The sequence below is a fragment of the Arvicola amphibius genome, chromosome 15 (genome assembly GCF_903992535.2).
Source record: "Arvicola amphibius chromosome 15, mArvAmp1.2, whole genome shotgun sequence".
In the NCBI taxonomy this organism is placed as follows: Eukaryota; Metazoa; Chordata; class Mammalia; order Rodentia; family Cricetidae; genus Arvicola; species Arvicola amphibius.
Window position 1 is genome coordinate 538,564 of NC_052061.1, and position 22,036 is coordinate 560,599.

A 22,036-nucleotide genomic window follows, 5' to 3' on the forward strand; every position below is an offset into this window, starting at 1 on the left:
ATTTCTAATGACATCATTTATACAACAACTATTTCTTCATTTCTTACTGTACACAATTTTTTTTTTTTTTTTTTTGGTTTTTCAAGACAGGGTTTCTCTGTAGCTTTGGAGCCTGTCCTGGAACTAGCTCTTGTAGACCAGGCTGGTCTCAAACTCACAGAGATCCGCCTGCCTCCGCCTCCCGAGTGCTGGGATTAAAGGCGTGTGCCACCACCGCCTGGCTGTACACAATTTTTTAAAGATAGTTATTTGGTTCATTTCAAACCAATCATCAAATTTATTATTATTCTCTTTTACCTAGAAGATGTAATGGTAACACAAATCCTAAACATCTTTCATACAGGATCACTAAGATTAATCACAAATACCTTTAATGGTACTATTTGAAATTCATTTGAAAAGATGAGTAGAAGAAAATTGAAATTCTTTCTAGCTGCCTAGAATTTTTACTCTAGTAAACTTGGATGTGGTTTCCAACTCTTTGGACTTCATCATATGACTAATGGAAGATTGAACATTCATCTTGTATTAACTTACAGAGATTTAAATGAAAAATATGTAGATTTCTTGGTGTTGTGGCTACCACTGGAACTGAATCACATCATAGCATTAACTTTTTATTTCCTTTTCCAACAAAATATGTTTTTGTATTAAGTCTTACCATTGATTATTACTAATCCCTAAAACATCCAGTTTAAACTCTTAAATCATGTACAATCATGTTTTCCTGAAGAAAAGGGAAAGCAATTTAGTACCATATTTGAGGCTCTTTACCTCAGAATTAAGCAATAATAATAGATGCAAGCCAAGAGTCTATTACATTTTCATTGCTGAGATTTGAAATATAACATGCTTGAAATTTTCTCAAAGATGTCAAATAGCCAACATTTTCAGAGACAAATTCTTTTTCTTTTTCTTTTTTTCCTTACATTCGATGAATGTTATGACCTGGTACTTTCTTGAGATCATAATTTAGATGTCAATCTTTACTGCTCTGAAATAGTGGTCCTGGAGTCTTAGCTAGACTTAAGACCAGCTTCCAAATATAATAAAAAATAGCTATGAAATCAGAACCCTCTTAGTAATTCTACCGGCTCACGGCAGGACCACTTGAAAAGTCACTCAATATAAGAAAGAAATAAAATGTGCAAGGTTCAGAAGGCAGTGCAAGAAAATGAAGTTGAAATGGCTAGAAATATTGTTTCATACCACTCTATCCTTAACTGTTTCATGTCATTTCAATGAAAAGTTTTATTTAAAACTCTAACTTGAATAATCTAAAACACTGACTCAGAGTTTCAAGGTATTTCTCTTACAGATTGATTGATTTCCCATTGACTCATAGCCATGACAGCATGACAGAGAGGAGTTATCTGCCCCCATAAGTACAGTTAATTGCATGCTTTCTGAATTTTATGACTCATGTTCATAAAACAAGATATTTTTGCTCACTTAAACATAATTTTCCCTACATAGTTCTTAAAGTTATTCTTTTCAATAGAACTAAAATATTACACACACATACACACACACACACACACACACATAAATTCTTTAAAAGAGGATAGGGTAATGTGTAATGTTTGGGGTAGAATAACATTCTACCTACTGTCTACATGGCTACCAAAATTTATTTGTTGAAAACAGAAGGAACTTGAAATGGTGAAGAGGTAAATCCAAAATCAAGTGTTTTCTTTTTTTGTATTAAGCAAAAGTATGGTACTTCTTTTCATCTTACTACCTTATATTTTTGTAAGCTTGCTAATTCAGATAATAGTTTGTTAGAAAAATTGTGATTGACACTTGTTATTATCATTTATGCCAAGCAAATAGTGACAATATAATAACACAGAAACTGCATTAATTAAATCACTGGTTGGCCCATTAGCTCTAGCTTCTTATTGGATAATTCTTACATATTAATTTAACCCATTTCTATTAATATGTGTATTACCATGTGGTTGTAGCTTACCAAGTAAAGTTCTAGAATCTGTCTCCAATGGGGCTACATGGCTTCTCCCTAACTCCACATCCTTTCTCCCAGCATTCAGCTTAGTTTTACCTGCGTACCTTTATTCCCTGTGCAGGCCCAAGACAGGTTTTTTTTTTTTTTTTTTGGTTTTTTCGAGACAGGGCTTCTCTGTGGCTTTGGAGCCTGTCCTGGAACTAGCTCTTGTAGACCAGGCTGGCCTCAAACTCACAGAGATCTGTCTGCCTCTGCCTCCCGAGTTCTGGGATTAAAGGCCTGTGCCACCACCGCCCGGCATCAAGACAGTTTCTTTATTAACCAATGCTATTCACAGCATAAAGAGAGGAATCCTACATCACCTCCCCTTTTCTGTTTAAATATAAAGGAAGGTTTTAACTTTAACATAGTAAAATTACATATAACAAAACAGGTATCAAGCAAAAATTATAGTTACAACATTTATATATACTTTATCTTTTATCATAACTAAGGATTACTATAATAATAACTATTCTTCAACTCCATCAAAGACTCCAAAAGTATATAATATTACCTAATAAACAATAAGTTTATTGTAAGGAACTTCCAAAACTCTAGAAATGACAGAGACATCTTGCTGCCAGGACAGTCACCCAAAGTTCTTTTGTACTGTTGGGGCATCCATCTTCAGACTACAGGCCCATAGTATCTGGCAAACTTTTCCATGAAGCAGGAAATTTCAAAGACAGTTCCACTTATATTGGTAGTTTGTCAGTCACTTTCTTCTGTGTCCTGCAGAATGTCAAGAAGGCTTTTTCAGAAGCAGGATTCCTGAATAATCATCTCACCTTAAGGCAAGTTTAGCAGTCATTTCTCTGTAGGTCCTGCATGTCCAGTTCATCCTGTAGTCCAGGCAGAGCAGTTTCTTGCCTAAATGGTGAACAAGCTCCATAAGGAGCCTTTTCGATGTCTATCATCATATTGAAATAGACTGGTACTGCCAGGAGCATATGTGTCTCATTGTCATGAAAAGTCCTAACTTCTTAAAACATTTTAAATGCCATATTCAAAGGTTTCTGAAAGATTTGAAGGAGACCTATCTAACTGAAATATATCTCTATATATCTAGAAAACCTAACTAACATGACTATAACCTTGACTATTATAGATAATTATTTAGTAACCTTATTTTTAAATTACACATTATATTTTTAAATCAGCTGCACAAACACAATATCTTAATCAAGAACACACACACACACACACATATAATAACAAAATTGACCTTAAATATATATCAATTGACCAAAATCCATACTAATGCAAATCTCTATAGCATATCCCCCTTTGAATGTAAAGAACATTTATAAACAATGTTTTGAAATATGATGCTTTCTGCTAATTTTTGGGTTAAGTATTTTGGGGGTATGTTGATGATGACATGGTAGGAGGAGGTCTTGATCCACCAAACCACATTAGCCTGGAATTAATCCACAGATATTCATTTTCTGTGGAAACAAAAGCAGAACCTCTTTTCCAAAGCAACAAATTCTTATACCAAATGTTTAAAGACAGGATACCTTTAAAGTATATATATTGGTCACGTAGCTCATTCATAGAAACAAAATTCAAAGAAAACACAATAATATACATTATCTAGACTCTGTGAATTTTCCATCTTTACATGGCTTATTTTGCTTTATTCCTTTTATTCTATGGCTGTCTGTATTCTGTCTCTTTAAGGACTTTACCTTTTCTTAATTGTTTTTCTTTTTTATTATCATTATTATTATAAATTTTCACCTCCTCCCCTCCTCCCATTTCCCTCCCCCTCTCCCCATTCCCCCTTCTTCTCCCTCTCCAGTCCAAAAAGAAGTCAGGGTTCCCTGCCCTGTGGGAAGTCCAAGGTCCTCCCCGTTCCATCCAGGTCTAGGAAGGTGAGCATCCAAACAGACTAGGTTCCCACAAAGCCAGTACATGGAATAGAATCAAAACTTAGTGCCATTGTCCTTGACTTCTCAGTCAGCACTTCATGAAAGTTACGTTCAGAGAGTCCCGTTTGATGGCATGCTCCATCAGATGCAGTCCAGCTGACCTTGGTGAGTTCCCATTAGATCGGCCCAACCATCACAGTGGGCGGGCACACCCCTCGTGGCCCTGACTTCCTTGCTCATGTTCTCTCTCCTTCTGCTCCTCATTTGGACCTTGGGAACTCAGTCCAGTGCTCCAGTGTGGGTCTCTGTCTCTATCTCCATCCATCGCCAGATGAAGGTTCTATGGTGGTATGCAAGATATTCATCAGAGTGGCTATAGTATAGGGCCAGTTCAGGTGCCCTCTCCTCAGCTGCTCAAGGAACAAGCTGGGGACATCTCCTTGGACACCTGGGAACCCCTCTAGAGTCCAGTCTCTTGCCAACCCTCAAATGGCTCCCTTAATTAAGATATATACTTCCCTGCTCCCATATCCATTCCTCCTCCATCCCAACTGTCCCATTCCCCCAAGTTCTCCCATCCTCCCCTTGTCACTTCTCTCTCCCCATCCCACCCCCACCCTCAAGCTCTCCATTTTTGCCTGGAAATCTTGTCTATTTGGTTTCTCAGGAAATTTGGGATCAACCTCCTCCAGGATCCAGCAATACCACTCCTAGGAATATACCCAAGAGATGCCCTATCATACTACAAAAGCATTTGTTCAACTATGTTCATAGCAGCATTATTTGTAATAACCAGAACCTGGGAACAACCTAGATGCCCCTCAATGGAAGAATGGATATAGAAAGTGTGGAAAATATATATATATATATATATATATATATATATATATATATAATCAATTAGAGTACTACTCAGTGTAAAAAAACAACGACATCTTGAATTTTGCATGCAAATGGATGGAAATAGAGAACACTATCCTGAGTGAGGTAATCCAGACCCAAAAAGATTAATATGATATGTACTCACTCATTAGTTGATTCTAGCCATAAATGAACAACATTGAGCCTATAATTCATGATCCTAGAGAAGCTAAATAGGACTTTACTTTTTGAAAAACCATTTCTTTTTATAACTGTCTATATTCTTTTTCTTCTCTTTCCCAAGCCTACGTACACTTATCCAACACTGTGACCCATTTAGAGGTCTTTTATGTCTGACCTATCCTATTGTGTATTTGTAATTCTTTACTGTCAAGGAGTGCTTCTTAAAATGCTAGGCACTTCTTACAAACTTAAGCTGCTCCATTACTAGGAAATATATGGCTCTTCCTGCTTGCTCCACACAGTCCAACATGGTGGAAGTTTGTGCACTGTTACTGCAAGCCGTGTACATTACCCCAGTTTTAGGCACACTACTAATTGCTTTTGTCTAAGATCAGACAAAGTGAGACATTAAATAAGGACCAGTTCTGGGCAATATATTTTGAACATCTCTTGAAAAGGCAATGAGAAGTGAAGACCGACACTAAAAAGAAATCCCATACTAGCTCAGAATTGATAAAGATTTATTTATTTAGGGGTAGACTCACAGATTACAGTCCTATGTTCTAATGAGGAACATCAACCAAATCCAGCAGCTGGAAGAGAAAAAGGGAGCACACACCTTACACAGACATTTAGAATATAAGAGGCCATGCCCTAGTGGGTGGATAACTTAGAGGCTACTGGCTGAGGATTTAATACTGCAGAGAAGAACATTCCAGATGAATAAAGTAGCATGGGGAGGAACCCTATGATAAAGTGTAAGAGTTTTATTGGTGACTTAAGACATAATAGATATCACAATTACATTCACCATTTTTTATTAAATATGGAATCTTGTAGATCATTGGAAAGTCTCTGATTTTGTTTTAATAATTAAAAAATGGAAATTATAATTGTATCAGCCCTTTATCCTCTTTCCTCTCTCACCATTTGCCTTTTGTTCTCTTCCAAATTAATTTCCTTTTCTCTTTAATTGTTACTATAAAATATATGAATACATAAATACCAACCAAACAGTCTATATAATGTTATATCTATGCATACAATCTCAGAGCTGACTACTGGCTGGATAACCAGTCAGTGTGCTCTATCTTGGGAGAGACCATTTTTCTTGTTTGTAGTATTTCATAGCTGTTTGCATTTCTTTGTTTAGAGCTGATTTCCTGTGAATGTTCCTATTCCATGTTAGCATGTCCATTAGTGTCATCTTTGTTCAGATCTTGATTAAGCAGTTATGTTGATGAAACTTTATGGGTTCTGAATCTCACGCATTTCTAGTAAACACAATCTCACAGCAAATTTTCTGACCTTCTGACTCTTATATTCTTTCTGGTCCATCTTCTACAATTATGTCCAAGTTTTAGATGCAGGAACTGTGTTATAGATATATCAGTTGGGACTGGATACCACTCAGATTTCATCCTTAAAATCACCTAATATTGAAAGCTATGTAGGTGAGGCCCAGCTCTGGATTGTTTATACAACATATCATAGAGAATTCTGATCTCCTCCACAGATGTGTGGCTGTTGGGTAGGAATGATTCTACAGTAACATTTGGAAACAAACATAGCTGCAGATCTCCTTAATGGTACAGATAATCTTTGACTTGGGAAAGTCAAAGTTAATGTCCACACCATTTGTAGAAGAGTCAAAGGGACCTGTGATCTTTTCATCCAGCACAATTAAAGAACACTAGTGTAAGAGAGAATATATAATATTTAGGCTTGATTCTGCATTTTAAATTCTGTGTGTCTGTTTTTATACTTGCCAAAGGAGTGTGGTATGCTACATTATCCTTTTCAAATATATCATAAATGATTCTATGATTCCAATAAATAGGGTGACTCTTGCACTCACAAGAAAGCAATGAAATAGTTATTTGTGCTGTGGGTTGGACTGACCCGTTTACTCTCTCCTAGAGGCAATTCCATGCCACAAAATTGTCCTTTGAAACTTTCAGAGAAAGAATAATAAACATTTATTAGCATTGTATCTGTAACAAAACCAGACTCTGTTCTGCATTCAAATAGTGTCTCTGCTCTTGATAGCTATTAACCTTCTATAAAGTAAACATGAGAGACCTAGCTCTATAAGGAGTATGAATATTAAATGGGTTCATAATATAATAACACACCTAAAATGCCCAGGAAGCATTAGATTGGGCACTTAATACTGCATTCCTGCAACACCTTAATCCTCCCTAGACAAGTTCAAAGTGGAAAATATTTAATTTTTATTCTTATAATGTGGAAGGAAAATATTAAAAAGCATGTGTAGTGGGAGCAAGTAAGAGTTTTTCATTACTTCTTCTTCCAACTGAGAATGTACTAGAGACTTGCCAACCATGGAACTGTTAAAATGAATAGACAAGAAAGAAAAGTGAATGACTCTTAGATGTTGGCAGGAAAACACAGAACAGGGAAACCAACAAAGCTTTGTTATAATCTTCTTTCTGTATGCCATTACTATCAAGAGCAAAGCCACACTGCATGTTCTCTTTCTCCTACCTTTATTCAAAGTTTCTCTGACGATGTACTTTACTTACCTCAAAGTTTCCCATTACAAATCAAACTCTTCTTTGTAAATGAGGTATCTTTGGGCATCCTTTTTATTCTACCATCACCAGTTCCCTACCATACCACATACACATCTCTGAAGTTGTTCTTGTGGCGTGTCTAGCCAAACCTTATCTCATGTGCTGTATACATAATTTGTATTTGGGTGATAAAATACCTCGTAGAAATATTTACTGGTGTGTTAGTTATTTTGTGTTTCTTTGATAAACACCATGGCCAAAATCACCTTGAGGAGAAAGAATTTATTTCAGCTTACATTTCCATATAACAATCCACAACTGTGAGAAGACAGGGTAGAAAGTTAAAGAGAAAGCTTACAGATTAGAACTAAAGAAACCTTGAAAGAATGCTGCTTACTGGCTTATTCTCTCCCTCCTGCTCAGATCATTCTTATACAGTGCAAGATTGCCTGTTAAGGATGATGCTGTGCACAGTAGCCTTGAGCATCCAATATCAATTATCAATGAAAACAGTTAATTATAGATTTGTCCCCATGACAATCAGATCTTGGCAATCTCACATTTGATATCTATACCTCAGATAATTTAGGCTGTGTTAAGTTGACTGCTGAAAGAAGCTGGTACGGCCCATCCCTTGCCAATCTGACACACAAACTTTGTCATTGTCAAGCCATAGCATTTCCTTTCTTAATTATCCTAATATCTCCTGTTACTATTACACTATAAAATATGGTACTTCGACAGTCTCGGACTCTTTAAAGTTTCTAACACTTTAGAAGTTCAATGTCTCCTTAAAAACACACAGTCTCTTAACTGTGGAATCCTTTAAGGTCAAAAACAAGTTACCCATAAGAGGAAGAATTTCTTTTGGCTCCTTGTTAAGAGAGTTTACTGTATCTTTGCTCCATATGCTTGGGCAGAACATTATGGTAGCCGGAGCCTGATGTGTTGGGGGAATGTTGTCTATGGTCAATAAGGAATCAGAGTGAGACTGACTAGAAGAGACCACAGAAAGGAAAAAATATCAGCTCCACTGGCCTACTTCCTTCAGCTAAGACCCTACTAAATGCTCCAGAATACAGCATCATCAGCTATGGACAAAACATTCAATATACTATTCGGTGAGAGACATTTTATATCCAGTCTCTAAAAGATGCCTATGTTGGTGACTCCATCTTAGAAACTTTTTCTCAGATTTTTGGATGCTAAGCGTCTGCTTGTCTTCAGTCTTCAGCTCCATGTACCCCCCCCCCCCATCTCTAAGGTGTTTACCTAACATGGATATTTTCTCCAATCTGTGTTCCACATCAACACCAGCTGTAGATAACTCACATTTTCTATATACTTCATAGAGATTTTTAGACAAATTCATTCACCTTAAAAATTACTGTAATTTTCTCCTTCCTAGAAGACAATGGAATAACTGAATGTGGGGATTTTTGAATTTGGTCACTGCTCTCTCTGAGACTGTTAGAACAGAACATGACACAATATGTGTTGGACATGCATTTGCTCTATGAATACTTGAATGAATGAGTTTTCATATTAGTTATCTTCTGTCCTATCAGTCCAGCAGTCCATATAATTGTGTCAAAACACCAAGAAAGCAGACAGGATGAGGCCCAAGTGAGCTTCTTCACCTGACCGAAAAGTAGTGTGTACATGGGCAACTTTGAAATATAGATGCTGATGGTGAATCCATCAATTTAACTGGAATATGCTGATGGGTTCTGATAACTTCATCCCACAAAAGAGCTCTGATCTGCCCTTTAAATTGCCCCATGTGATGCTTAGGATAAAAATGTTTAAAAGTTTTTAATTTGTATTGTGTGGAAATCCCCAACAAACACCAGTCTAGGGAAGATGCTGTTTTTAACTAAATTAGAGGGGGAGAGGGGCATGTGAAATCCATCCTCCATATTTGTTACTAACCCTTTGAGTCTTGAACCATGTCTGTTGCCTGTGGTCCATGTAGTCTTCATTCTGCCTTTACCTCTCTCTTATTAGGCTATTATTCATGAAGCATTGCTGCAACAGTCTAAGTGTCTAAATTAAGAGCAGCGGCATGCAAATGGCAAGAGTATAGCAAAAAATGTAGAAAAGGAAAGATGTAGTGCTGTTACCTCAATGTCAGATTTCCCCTAAAAATTCCTGGGATAATTAATCTTACTGATGAGGTCTAAAGACACCTGAGAGAGAGGTATCTCAGAATACCTCTATGGAATTCTTTTTATTGGTTAAGATGGAAAGACACACCTACTGTGGGTGGCATCATTTCCTGTGCTGGGATCTCAGGTTCATGTTAAAAGGAATAAATGAGTTAGGCATAAGGATTCTTTGCGTTCTGTTTCCTGATTGTGGACGCAATGTGATGGGCTGCATCAAGTTCCTGATGCCTTGCCTTCACAACCATGAAGGACTTCGGTTTTGAATCATGAGCTGAAATAAAGTCTTTCTCTCCTATGCTGCACTTATCAGGTTATTTTATTACAGCCACAGGAGAATTCTCGGTCACAGGAATCCTGATTTCTATGAATATATATCTACACATTGTTTTATATTGACTTTTGGAGGAGAATTAGTTTCATTTACATATTAATCAATCTAGTTGTGATGGGCCACCATAATTACCTCACATTTAGAATATAAATTTTGCTGATTAGAATTCTAAAGTGATGATTTATTTGAACTGCATAACAATTCCAAATGATCCCCTTAGGAGAATATTCTCATCATCACGTAGCAGTTATAGTTGCTCCAAAGAGCTCACCAAAGTCAGATGGAAGGAAAAAAAATCAAAAACTGCATAAAGAGACAGAAAAAGACATATTGACATAATTGTAGTTAATGTGCTATATATCATGACCAAAGAATAATTTTTATATCTCTTGCTAAAAGTGAAGTGAGCTAATTTAATTTATATGCCCATGAGCAAAATTGCAAAGCAGAAAGCTGCAAACAGATATTGTCAGGCGTGGGACCTTGTCTTTTTCATGACATGAACCTGTACCCTTTCATGGCTTTTCCCCAATGACTCTTTGGCCATGTTACTTAAAATTATAGCGATATGATTAATTGGTCTCGGCCATGCTCTGAACAAACGCACTGCTTAGGGCCTTTGATCTGATCACATAGGGAGGCTTCCTTATGGTCTGGCCTTACTGTGTTGGAATCAGAGCAAAGTCTTGCATGATTATATGTGTCATCATTAATTGAGCACAAATGTCAGTATTCATTAAAAACAAGGGAAAATGTGGCATTGCAGCCACACTTAACTTTCTCATTAGATACTCTCATTAACTGTGTAAAATGAGTGTTATCCTGCAAACTCATTGTGCAGCTTCATGGAAAGGAACATACTGTATTTTTTGTGCATGGTCATATGCTTTAAAAGATTCACATTTGGATATAGGATTGAAAAGATTACCAGAAAGCCACCTGGCACTATTAAGTAGCCATTTGGATATAATTAGTTTGGGAGTATGCCTTTTACAGGAAACACCTGCAATAAACATAATTTGAATCAAGTTGGTAATTTGTCCGTTTTCCCCTCACTGGTGATTATGGGCTGGTTTTCCTGGCATTTCATACTCTCATGCACGCGATCCTTCCATCCCCCTATTTACCCTCAATGCTTTTGTGACAGGTATCAAAGCTTGTCTCTTCCAAAGATGCCTATATCTGCCATGTACCCTCATCTCTAATCACAATGGCAGAGAGGAGCTGTTTTGAAGCATTGCCCTGCAAACCTGCAATTTGGAAAATTTGAGGGACGCACTGTTTTTGATGACAGCAATGAGTGATAGCACCATCTAAGTACAGAGAATGCCAAAGCTATTGGGTAAAATCTGTCTTTGTCCTGAACAACTTAGAGAGGGATTGTGGTGAGCTCTGTGCAAACTTTTTTTTTTTAAATGATGAATGCTCCTGTTTGGATTACAGAAGTGAAAGCAAACATTGCATATAGTTCTCAAACCAGCAGGAAGCCACAGTGAAAGAAAGGAAGGAGATCTGGGGTCAGTGGGATTGGTGAAGTGAAGTTTAAAGATCTGTTGCTTTGGGAGGAAAAGGATTTGTTTATGAAAGAGCACATATCTATATAAGAAAAGCTATCCTGCAACTTACTCTGCTTGGTGAATAGAGACAACTGATGTGAGGGGCACATCACCCCCTGGATGCTCAGGGTGAGATTAAGGGTGAATAAAATGAACCATGCATCATGCAGGGATGGGAAACTTTCCTATATGTTGAGTTTCTTAGCTTGCAGAATTGTGTTTGGCAGCGTCTGTCTAATTTTGTCTTCAAAAGGGAGAGAAATTAGATATAGGGAAAAACATGGATGAAGTGGTTATGCCTGATTTGTCAAAATTAACTTAAGAGACTGAATAGCAAATACTCTTGCTAGAAATGCAATGATAAGAAATGGTAAAGACAGAGGAGAGCGGGGAGGAAGGTTGGGGTGGGAAAAGAAATGAAGCAAAGGAAGAGAAGAGGAAAAGCATGGAGAGAGGAGAGGGAGTCAAGACAAAATAAAAAACCAAAGCCTCCAGTTTACCTAAAAGAAAGATGATTCCTCAGACCCACACATTTGGTTGAAGATGTCTCACTGGTTGCCACAAAACCTGGACATGTAAGGCAAGCTCAGGGCCACAGGGTGAAACAGGGGTTGTAATCTTGACTTAGCTTATATCTCCACTTGTGATCTTACTGAGGGGAGACGTGGTTGAAGGCTGTGGGTATGTAGATGCTGTTTTGCATGTCAGCGAGTCTTAGCGAAACTGACGTGAAAGCTCACACTGGGTTATGTGAAAGACTGACTTTTAAACGAGGAATACGGGAAGATGATCTAGAGAAGAGCTACATATGTAAGCACTGAAATAGAAGCTGTGAGATGGAGTCTAGAAATAGGCCTATGCCAAGGCCTGGGACTCAGAACCCATCACATCAGGTGCAAAAGAGAAATAGGCTACATGGAGGACCCGCAGATAGCAGCGTGATTTTCCACCTGATATTACTGTAACATTCCTTCTTAGGCCGTTCCTGTTGTAAAAAGAAAAGTTGTCTTTTCTCAGGTGGGATATTGTTATTGAAATGAATAAAATCTATACCTCTACTGTAGTTAACATATTTATAACATAACAATCATTTGACTAACATTAAAGTGATTTTTTTTTTTTAAAAAATGTGTTATTGAACCAAGGTAATTAAATATCTGATTTGGGGTATTATATTAGCAATACAGTGATGTGTTAGCTATTTTTTATGTGAATTTTTTGCAAGGACTGTCATTCATTGAGAGCGATGTAGATGTTGGAATTTGCTTAGGCTCAGAGAGAAAGGTTAGTAGTGAGGATTCCACAGACATGTGAACTCTGATGCTCGCAAATACTAGATATGCTCCCATGAGTTGTTCTTTAAAAATGACAAGAATAGAATTACATGGAAAACCGGGTCAAAATAAAAAGAGAAAATTAAATCTGTAGCTCTTGGGAGTTAAAAGAGATGACACTTGGTATAACCTAAATAGAGTTGGCTCATTCACAGTAGGCACTTAGTCCATACTTAGGTTACATATCATCCAAATTTCTATTATAATCCAATTGTTGTTACCCTTTTATAATGTTCTTTCTATTCAAGTCCTATAAGAAAGTAAACAGAAAACAGAAATAAAAATGATTTGCAGAAACAGTAAGCACCACTGATACGTGATCATGGCAGAATGAGAGAATCTGCCTAAATTAGAACTCTTTGCTTCTCCCAATGTACTGGAAGATTCCATACTGTGTTCAGAGATATGCCTTGTAGGGAAAAACTGATGATAATTCCCCAGGGGATTCGTGGCAGAATAGAGAAAGAATCTCTTCTGTCATTTATACATTTCCATTTCCTTTGCTCTGTAAATTAGGTTTGTTACTGTTACTTTTAATGTGTACACTTGTTCTAGAAGCAGGTATGTCTGCGCCCCACATGCAGGCCTGGTGCCTATGGAGGAGGGAAAGAGGGTGTTGGATCTCCCAGAACTGAACTTACTGTTGTTTCTGAGCTGTCATGTGTGTTCTGGGAACCAGATTCTGGTCCTGTGGAAAAGCATCAAGTACCCATAACTAATGAGACATCTCTCTAACCCCTAAGTAAAGTTCTTTGTCAGCTTTTGGAGGAAAAGAATTCTGTTACTAAAAGTAAAAACAATGTAATAAACAAGATATACACCTAGATCAGTTCTCACTTCCTCTCCTCAGCCAATCTATAGTGCACATTAGCCAATGGACATGGAACCTATACCATGGTTCTCATATAAAAATGAAACATACTTGTAAATGTTGATATTTTTAAACTACTATATGTATTTTTTTCTGTAGAAAAGCAGGAAGCTCTCGGTTTTAACTCATATTTAAGCCTACATCTTTCCTTAAATGGTTTAAACAAAGCAAACCATTTTGAAAAAGTCTACTCAAGTAACACCCCAGTTTTGATTTCTCAGTGGCACCATTTTAACCAGTTCAGACATTACAGACAGCAAAGTGGTTTCACAAAGATTTTGAGGAGAAGAAAAGAAGTCAGCATTAGGGTAGACACATTCTTTTAACTCCAATTCCTTGTCTCCATCTGAGGTTCTATTATCAACAGAAAACCCTTTAGGAAGAGGAAAATGGAAAGAGTCCAGCACAAAGAAAATATTATGATGACTGAAGTAATAGGAATATTTATGACCTTTTGCAATAGGAGAAAACAGTACTCCAGGATGCTCTTCGAAGAGAGCAGTGAAATAGGTAATGAGTTCTAACCTAATAATTAACAAGAAAAAGAAGGAATTCCATAAGGGAGAAGGAGCTTGTGAAAAACCAAGGAGAGATACATATTTTTCTGGAAACTCTAGTAATTCTGGAAGAACAGTGCTGTGGGATAACCCTTCTGTAAGTTGTGAGTATATGTTCTTCTCATTGATTGATAATAAAAGCTGCTTTGGCCTATAGCAAGGCAAAATATAGCTAGGTGGGAAAGCCAAATTGAATACAGAGAGAAAGAAGGGCATAGTCATAGAAGATGTGAAACAGTCACATAAGAAGCAAGCCGACCAACAGACCAGCAGACTGGTAAAAGCCACGGCCCGCGGCAATACATAGATTAATAGAAATGGGTACTTTAAATGTAAGAGCTAGTTATTAATAAGCCTGAACTATAGGCCAAACATTCTGTAATTGAAATTAAGCCTCTGAGTGATTATTTAGAAGTGACTGCAGGATGGGTCAGGACAGTGTGGTGTTCAGGCTGATATATATGTTAAGAGATAATGTTTAAACATAGCTTGCCATCAATATTTGAAGATCCTTAGACCTCAGGATATGACACATATACTTTATTCTGAATGCAAGCAGACAGCAAACACAGATTTTCAAACATGACCCAGTCATGTTTCAAGTGGTTTGTAAATGTACATCTGTCATTAGGTGGAGGGGGAACCAAAATCAAAGGATAAGGAAGAATGAAAAAATAGTCGCTCTTCTTGAGAACAAAGTACCTTACTTATCAGATAAAATATTGATTTATCTCCCTGAGCCCTGTCTTGTAGCTCTCAACTCTACTTGTATTAGTTAAATTGTGAACACTGGTTTGAAAGTAAAAGGCTTTTAGTTAGCTTGTTATTTCTTTTAATGAGATAAAAATCTATTTCATAAGAATAAATAATCATTAGAATACTTGAAAATACAAGAGCATTGATGAACACAGTCAATAAATCTATAAGCAGAACACAGAAATTAAAATGGTTAATATCTCCAGAAAGGTTCATGAACAGACTGACTCACATTTTAGGTGTTTAGGGCTGATCTGTAGGGAGCTGTGACACCAAGGCATTTTAACAGAAGGAAACACTATGAATACATTAATCTAGGAAATTTGTGGTCAAAGATATGCAAGAACACCAAAATCAGACCATATTAATGAATTTGAAGATTCACTAGCAAAGGCAGCAACTAAGTCTCTAAGACAGAATGACTGTATAAGGTGCTGTAAGAAACTATGTACAATAGGAGCATATTTTTATGCTTGACTAAGATAAGGATTATTGTATTCACCACCTTCCTTGGGCTGCTTGTTTCTGTGAATCCACTGCCTTCTGACCCTTCAGCATTTGTAAAGGGGCTGATTACCTTAGATAACTTAAATAACTTAGATAAACCTGCTTAATCCAGCAGATGCTCTGCTCCATTTAGCTGGAGAAACAAAGCCTTTATCTGCCTCCCAAACACCATCCAATTGGATATCAATATATTTCTTATGGTGTTCATGTATGACATGAAAAGTGACTTGTCTATTGTTAATCCTTTCCCTTTCTATCCACTTTAAGGTCTTGGTTACTCTGGATTGAACTTCCTAGAAAGTTTTCATGATGTTAATTCTCACCAAGAACCAATGGCTTGAAGGAAGATAGACAAGAGAAAGACAAGAGAAGGAAGGAAGGACACATTTCTAGAAAGGAGAAAGGGGAAAATTAAAAGAAAGAAGTGATGACTTCACAATAACAATATGCCTGTAATTATTCAATTTCTGTTTGCCATTCTTAAGAATGAAGACAAATCACTCCAAATCTTAATTCCACTTTGATCCTCTATTTGCTTTGAATGCACAGGTTTTCCTTACTAAAATGACAACTCCTGACCTATGACCATTGAACCTGCCCTGTTCCATCTTAAGTGTTATTTTCTTGCTTAGATAAACCTTACATTTTAATATAAGATAAAATGAAGTTGCTTTTCCACTTGCTTCTATCTGTTGTATGTATTATGTGCCTGTGGAAACTCAAGGCCAATGCGGAATTCATTCTCAATTTCTTACCAGTATTATTTTGAAGGCAGGTCCCTCAGTCAAATCAGAGCTCAGTGATATGGATGGTTTTCTTTAAAAATTTGCTTTGAGTCTCCCGTGTCTCCGCCTCTTGATTCTGGAATAGCAGGCAGTTTGTGAAAAGCAACTGACATTTATGTCCATTTTGCTTTGGTCCTGTTTCTTGAAAGACAAGTACTTTAGCCATTGCCTAGGCCATTTGAAGTATTTCTCTATGAAAGCTCTCAACAGTCTCCTGATATTGTTCAAAATTTTGCCTTATAAGTTCTCCTAACCATGTGTGCCATCACCCCTTTAGGTGATGGATGCTGCAGTGCCTTTGTCTGCTTCCTGACTAGACTGTAACTGTTATATGGGCATCTGTTTTACTCTGGTTCTATTTTCTCCATCATTGTACTTTAGATTTAACATCGTGTCTGACCTTAGTACAATATTAATTAAATAACCTTTGAAATATTCAGGAAAATGAATACATTAAATTACTAGGTTTAAAATCGTAAGTGTCTTTTGGCTTTATTATTTGCCAGTTCTGTGACTTGGACTAAGTAAGCCATTTTCTCTAATTCTCCTTAACTTTATGTAGAGCAGGCACATGGTACATGTGTTAAGTAAAAAAAAAAAAATCAGAAAATCAAAGAGAAGCCAAGAGAGCATCTGTGCATTGGGTTGAGGAATGAGGGTTGAGGGCTATAATAGCCCCAGAAACAGACTTATGTGTGCTGGACACTATCCTGAGATGCACTGCAGGCATAGGTTATCTTTTAGGGATCAGCAGAAGGAGGCAAGAGGAAGCAATAAATTAGGTGAGAAACTACAATGCTTGCTCCACAAGGTCTCAGACACCCCCAAACTTGTCCTTCAGTATGTCCAAAATGGTTCCTCTTGGTATTGCATCTCACTCAGCTACTGGAATCAGGCAGCAAGGAGCCAGGGAGCTAATAGCAGCCCACTATGGTTGCAGCAACACGGCTGAAGCCAATCAGATTTCCTGTTGGGTAGAAAGTGAAGTCTGTCCAGCTCATCTCCATATCCACCGGGTCGTGTGTCCGTGTGGCTGTTTCATCAGTCCATCATTCATTCTTATGAAATGTCCAGATGCCCTATATTTCACAAGTGTTCAAAATGAGCAATCGAAAGTACTGGCATTAAATCTTTTGTGATCAATGACACAAGTGCCCAGGGGACACGGAAGGAAATGATGGATACCGAAAAGAGGGAATTGAAGAGAAGAGTGTCAATTAATCTTAAATCGAAGACTGTGCAGCCTAGCGGCAAGTGAATGGGTCTGTTCATCAGGGAACCTGATGTGAATCCACCAGTCCAAGCGGCTATGAGCATTAAGTGTCTGCTCCTGACATTTGTATAGGACATAGAGGAAGGTGTTTAGAAGGAACAGATTATTAGGAAGCTGCACATATTTACAATAATTTTAATATGAATGTATGCAATAAATGTCAAATTAGTTAGAATGTTATAATAAACAGTTATAATACCATATATAAGGTAAAAACAATTTTTTAAATTATTTTTTTATTTATTTTTATTTTTTTACAAACAATTTTTTAAAAATATTTATTTATTATGTATACAATATTCTGTCTGTGTGTGTGCCTGCAGGCCAGAAGAGGGCACCAGACCCCATTACAGATGGTTGTGAGCCACCATGTGGTTGCTGGGAATTGAACTCAGGACCTTTGGAAGAGCAGGCAATGCTCTTAACCTCTGAGCCATCTCTCCAGCCCCATAGGTACAAACAATTTATAATTAATTCAGTTCACATTAAAAAGCAAGACTATTGGTCAGTGCTTAACGTTTTCCCCATTTGCAGTGTGAATGCTGAGACGCTGAAACTTTGACCCCTCAGTGGTCATTCTCACTATATTTACCAGTGGAATCAAATTCATGGTCATATATGTATGTATTTGGATTGCTACCAGTTTTTGTTACTACTATGAAGATCAAAAATGTGATCATTACGTTCCTCCTCTGTCATCTCCCATGTGGTGGAGGATAACCACAAGTCTCTTCATTCCTTCATAATAATCAAAATATTCCTGTCCATTTCTGAGTTTTATAAGCAAAAATGAAAATATAGTCTCTGACACTTTAAGAAAATAGTTTATGAACTGACAACTCAAATTTTCTACAATATACCAACATTAAGTTTTCTATTATTTTTAAAATGAAAGTAGTTTTGAGTTAAATGGGTTACATCTTAGATTTTTCTTCATATCTTATACAAAGCTTCCTCTATAGATTTTTCTCTTCAATTCATTACAGAATGATATTTTTCAGTTGGATATATTACTATCAACAGAATAGGTCATATTTCCCAATTCCCTCTGTTATGTTTTGGTGTGAATTGTCTACTTCCTCCTTCAGGATTTATGGATTAAAAGTTCACTCTCCAGTGGGCAGTGTTACTTGTCTCGATTATAAACACCCAAGAGGTGAGATCTAAATGGAAATATGAGGTCATAGAGGGTTATGTTATCTCTGGTCTCTTCATGTCACATCCTTTTTCTTTCCTGTATGTCATGAGATGAAGATATTCCTGTTTCACCTGTTCCTGTTGCCAAGGTATTCTGCCCAAGCACATGGGGAAAAATAAATTGTGAACTGACCTCTGTGAGTGTGTGACTAAGAATATGTCTTTCTCCTGTAGGAGGATTTTGTCAGGAATTTTGTCACAGTGATGGGAAGAGCATGAGGCCACCTACCCATATACAGAAACAGCACACTCTTGTGAAGGAGAACTATCAAAGATATTAACAAAGAAGATGATGTGTATACTTTTTTTCATTCTTCTCCATTCTATGACCCATATCTTGAAGTTGATGACTGGAGAGTTGTCAACTGTTCTAGATTATGAGTACAAATAATTCACTTGAAGTGTTCAATAACTAAGTCATGACTCTCATGAGTTGTTATAATCACAAAGCTTTTATACAAACATGGTCTTTCATTCATAGTGAGTATTTAAGAAAATATAATTTTATCTCACCTTAAAAATACTTCTCAAATCTCCGTAAGACCTATATTTCTCATATAAAGTCATGTTATTGGTGTATTCAGCTATTATCATATATCTATCCTTAATATTCCTCAAAATGTGTCATTTTATTCACGTGAAAGAAAAAAGTCCATCTTATAATGAATTGAAAATCTAGAATTTATTGTCTCACTGTTGTATGATTTTGAGGAAATTGCTACTTCTTGAGTTTTGGTTTTCTGATGTTTAAAATGAAGAAAAAAACTACAGTGGTGATGTGAGGATTAAATCAATTTTGCATATAACACTGCACATAAACTAAATTAATAGGTGACTTGAAAATGATGTTATTGTTGAGGCTGATGAGAACATCAGAAAAACATACAACTTATCAGACTTCTTGATCATCCCAAATATGGACAAAATATGCAAGAAACAAGACTAAAAATTTGTTTGAAGAATTCTAAACAAAAAGGGATCCGGGAAACTCCACATATTTCAGGAATAAGTGGTGGAAGGCTTTATTGAGTTTTAATGCAAAACTATATTCTTCCTAATTGTACAAAAGGGGATGAAAATTCCTCTTTCAGACTATGATGTTCCCATACAATTCCCCAGAAAGCATGTGTGTTATGAAACATCCAGTACATATGTTACTGATGGCCTCAAATGTCCGTTACAAAGATGTAAGCCCCACTTACTGTACCTTGAGGAATTTAACATATGGTCGTCAACATCTCTGAATTGTCCAGAGCACAATTCTCCACGAAAGTCTGTTAAATTGCAACCAATTAAACATTGTGCTGTTGCATCTCATGGAATTAGAATTTTATTTTACTTTCTATTTGTTTCTGTCGCTCATCTCTGTATGACAATATTCTTTTGAATCCATGACACCTTCCAAAAATGTCTTGTCAGTCATTCCTACCAGCATAGTACATTTTGAAAACAAGACGGACAGACTTCATGAGGCTTCTGATAACACCTGGCAGATAAAACTTACTGTGAAAATCATTTTTCAATTTTGTCAGCAACTGAATACTATAGTAGATATTCCTTCAGAAAATGTTCTGAGGTTATACAGATCTGATGATGTCAGTGACAAATGAACCATTTCTACAGTTACAAACATTGTAAATTACAGGTGAAGAAGACTAACAATTTTATATGACAGTGTGCCAGGTGCTGAGGTTGGTGCTTTTTTCTTTAAGTGCAATACTCTCCTTTCTACAATTTAAAGTAGTTATGAGATACCCTATTATGCCACTGTTGCAAGGATGTTTCTTCAAGACCCAGAGTTAATTATTGAGCAGGACCTCACAAGTAGTAAGCAACGCCAGTAGAGTTCAAAGACACAGCTGCTTGAATTCAGGGAGTTGATCTTGTGAAGAGCATGTTGCAATATTCAACTGGCAGATAACAAGGCAGAGGAAACTGAAGCTTCGAACTAACCATGTGAAATATTGCCATTAACAAAAGGGAAAAGTTGTTGGGTCTAATGGACCAGCCATGTTGTAAATAATGGTTCATTAAACATTTTCTCTGTCTTTTTCACAGTCGATTCCCCAAACAATCTCCCAGTGATGTTTTTATTATCGTCGCTTTCCAGAGGAAGAAACTGAGAGGATAACCTGCTAATATCAGGCACATCTGTTTCCAAACCTGCCAACTTTCCCGAAGGTTTCCAGACTGTGTGTTGACCATGTTAAGAAATGACCTCATTGGATATCTTTTAATAGGCACTTGGGGTCTCTTATTTTCTTATATCTTTTCCATCATGTGGAAAACATATATCTAACTTAGGCCATGGTCCACATAAAAGGAATGAGACATGTAAACACTATAATCCAGCCAAACTGAATAGGTCACCAACAGATTGCAGAAAACTGAACAAAAGTAAAGACTTGCATTTTAAGACACAGATGTGTGTTTTCACATGTATGTGTGTGTTTAACATTGAGCTTGAATCCCCACAGAGTTAAAAGAATTGTCATGTTTTGTGGGAAAGATTACAACACCCAATATTGCCCTGTTCAAGAAGAAATGCCATTCTGGGAATAAAAATGGATTTAACCTTGGGAACAAATCACATTCTGAATCAGTTGTCAAAAGAAGCCAAGAGTAATCTCTCACTGTTCCATTTACTAAAGAAGACTGTGTAGGCTACAGAATTCAAGCTCCAACAATCAATTCCTTTAAAATAATGTAATCACCTTTTCTTGCAAAATATGTTTAATCTCATTGTGATCCAAGTAAAATTAAAAATTTCTATATTATTAAATTACCTAATTAACTGCCTCCTTTTTGTTCCTTGAAAGAAACAAAAAGGACATGCTTACACTGTATAATCAATAATAAAAAATAATAAGCCTTATCTCCTGTAGTAATCAAAAAGGACTTGATGAAGCACAGCAGTATTTTAAAAGTCCCCTATGAGTTTTGTTGTGTTTAAAAGGCTACACACACACAAACACATATATACACAAATGTATTATTAATTCGTTTCCTTCTATACAGAATTTCAATGATTTAGACAGCTCTTAGGTGCCTTTTCTGGTCTGGTCACTTCTCTTCATTCCCTCAAATGTTGACACATAGTGGATATCTTTTCATTTATTCTTTGTTTTGTAGCTTTGTATAAAACTTGTCAACAACAATTATTTGGTCTTGCATGTAACTACTTTGGGCCATCAGAGTTTCTATTGTAGTACTTGTGGAGTTGTGGCCTGTGTGAGTA